The sequence below is a fragment of the Vicia villosa genome, linkage group LG4, assembly GCF_029867415.1.
Source record: "Vicia villosa cultivar HV-30 ecotype Madison, WI linkage group LG4, Vvil1.0, whole genome shotgun sequence".
NCBI classification, from domain to species: domain Eukaryota; kingdom Viridiplantae; phylum Streptophyta; class Magnoliopsida; order Fabales; family Fabaceae; genus Vicia; species Vicia villosa.
In genome coordinates this window covers 49,483,133-49,486,204 of record NC_081183.1, presented here as the reverse complement: position 1 = coordinate 49,486,204, position 3,072 = coordinate 49,483,133, and the positions used below count along the sequence as shown (strand labels likewise).

Sequence of the window (3,072 nt, the reverse complement as noted above, 5' to 3'; positions counted from 1 at the left end):
GATGCATGGCATGTGACCCAACTCTGGATACTTCTTCTTGAAGGTAACAGATCAAACTACTCTCTTCTGATATATATTGACTTGCAAAGGATTTGTGGCAAAAGTAAAAATTAGGTTACAAAGAGAGGGTCTTTATATAGAGACCAGGGAAACATAAATAGACATAACATTTAATGATTAACTATTTCTTATGAAAGTTTGTCTGCCCTAGAGAATCTGTCTTTTGGCTTTCCAAGACTGCATTTAAATTTATCCAACACTTCTTTAATAAAAGAATCTTGTTCTTTAATAAAAGTTAGTCTCAAGATAAGATGGAAGTACCATCATTACACTTGCACGTTCTTCTTTAACAAAAGAATCTTCTTTTTCTTTTTCTTTTTCTTTTGTTAGTCCTTGCATATTCTTGGCTTCATTCTCAAGCTGAACCCTAATTTTTTAGCTTAAATACCAATCTACAAAATCAGATTAAGAGAAAGAGGGAACAGAGAGATTCTTCAAAATGTAAGAAACAAAAGAATGAGAAATATCGTTTCCAGTCGTCGTTTGTATCACACTGCCGTTTCCGCATCCCTCCCCTGGCGCCGTTTCTGCGCCTTAAGACCGCCACGTCCTTCCACCTTCATCGCCGCACAACATCACCACTGGCGGCCTCTCACTCTCACTGGTACTTTCTGCCCTCTATCTTAACCTCTGCCTTTCTATTTTTTTTTTTTAATTTGTATTCTATAATATTGTTATTGTCTTTAATTTACTAAGTTTAGTTTAGTGCAAAGATATATTTTGTTAATAATAAAAAAAAAAGTCCAAATCAACCCATTTATTACTTTTCTTTAAATTTTATCAAGGTTATTTAATTTTGCAGCACTTGGATGCTCTACTGTTGGAGTAGGAGTATTTAATCAGCATGAATCTTTCAAACCCACAAACAAGACTCTAGTCGAAAACCCCTACAGCTCATTAAAGGTAATTTTACTTCAACTCACATTTGCAATCTCTTATATTTTTGTGTTGTTTATAGATTAGATTCATAACATCCTACAACTCCTAAAGTAAGACTATTAAATAAAATAAAATTAAAACTAAAAGAATTATCGTTGAGTTGTTTAATGTACTAACAAAATAAGATGGCATAATATAGATGATAATAGTTACACAAACCAAACTGTCACCTAAATTCTTTAAATCTTTTTTTTTTTTTTTTAATTTGTTTTTAACGTTATATTCTTGTGTTGGTTCTCTTTCTTTGTTTAGCAAACAGGAGATAAAGCTCATGTATGTAATCGAGATGCAACAAATACATACATGAGTAAAAGAAAAACATTAAAAGCTTTACATGTATTGCTGGTAGGGATTCAAAAATGGATTATCAAGCTTGGTTTCAAGGTGGTCAGATAAATATCTTGGATTATCAAGCTTGGTTTCAAGGTGGTCAGATAAATATCTGTCCTATTTGAATGTAAGAAGTATGATGTTTGTGAATTTTTAGGCATAACAATTTTTCTTCTTCTTTTTCCTTATAAACCTTTTAATTATCACTCCATTACCTATAAAATTAACTTATTTTGATATTTGATTATTAAGGTGGCTGAAAAATGGACCCAAATATTTCAAGACATCCTAAGATTTGCTACAATAAAAGGAGAAGGTCATTCAGCTGGAGTTTCTAAACCGAAGAGTTTGCTTGTGATGCTGAAGGCTTTTTTTAAGAAGGAAAACCACTTCCAGAAAGACACCATTTTCCTTTCAAAAATAGGCATTAAAAAATATGATTCTATCTAAATGTCAAAGTTAATATTGATAGCTAAAAGCAAGGATCATCATTGGTTGAGAGTAATGTTGGTTTTCTCTAGGTAGTCTTGCATGATGTGTAGATATAACAGGTTTTAAAGAATTGAAAATTGAGTTGTATTCTCAAATTTTGGTAGATATAATAACATTTGTAGATATTTTATGTTTTGAAGAATTGAAAATTGAGTTGTATTCTCTAATTTTTACTATTTGTTTAAAAATTATTCTCTTATAATTTTTTTAATTTAGTGTTGTTTGATTAATCTATCAAGTCAGTTGACTTGTATTCAGTTTTCAGTAATTTGAAAATTGGAAAATTGACTTGTATTCTTTAATTTAAATTGAAATATTATTCTCTAACAATGAAACTTGCAAAATTACATTGTTTAAATATGACCAACCATTGATTAAATGAGAAACTAGCCTTACACACTACACAATCCCAAAAAACACAAAAGATAAAGGTTTTCTACTCATCCAAATATCTATAAAGTCATTAAAAAAATATGATGATATTTTTGAAACCAAGAGTCAAAATGAGACAACGAGGTAAAACCAAAGGATTACCAAAACATATGTAATAGATGAGGATAACTATATGATGCTGGACACCTTGAATAATCAACGATTCAATGTCGACAAGATACAACGAAAGTTTGCATAGATAACGTATCAGTATTGTGCACTTGATCAGCACAAAAGGATGACTATGAAACAAAAAAGCTGCAACTTCAAAATCAGAAGGGTTACAAGACTACTTGTTGGAACATGGAAAATTGTATACAAAATACTGTGTATTATATTTCATTATATATTTATCCAATTAGATAAATATTAATGATTTTCTCATACGGATGCGAGGATATATTATACATTTCTGACATATTTAAGTTTTAATTACTTTGGTACCCTTAATCACTTTTTAATTAAGTTTTGCTTATTAAAAATGACCAATTAAGATTTGTTTTTTTTTTTGATAAGCCACTTTGTATTTAAAGAGCACAAGGGGTGCCAACCCAAATACAAAGAACAAACAAAAGCAGCAGAACCACCTAGAAACCCACCAACGATGACGGATTGTCTAACCAGGTACCCCGGTCACACTCGGACCCTTTGGTAACTAAAAAAGAGAACCAATCCCACCCCATGGATTTAATACAATTCACAACACGCGACACATCCCACGCCTTGTTGGAAAAAACCAACTCATTCCTAGCTCTCCAAATATTCCACGAAATAAGCAGCCAGAAAAAAGGAACCAGTGGAGCACGAACACAGACCTCC

General features: G+C 31.5%; 1 long non-coding RNA gene across 1 annotated transcript; it reads left to right on the top strand.

Annotated features, from left to right (window-relative positions):
- The first annotated feature begins 392 nt into the window (after nt 1-392).
- Nucleotides 393-2,023, top strand: LOC131599154 (uncharacterized). The gene is made up of 4 exons (XR_009282598.1): nt 393-664; nt 863-963; nt 1,252-1,456; nt 1,582-2,023. It is a non-coding gene; the product is annotated as an uncharacterized LOC131599154 (long non-coding RNA).
- The last annotated feature ends 1,049 nt before the right edge of the window (nt 2,024-3,072 follow it).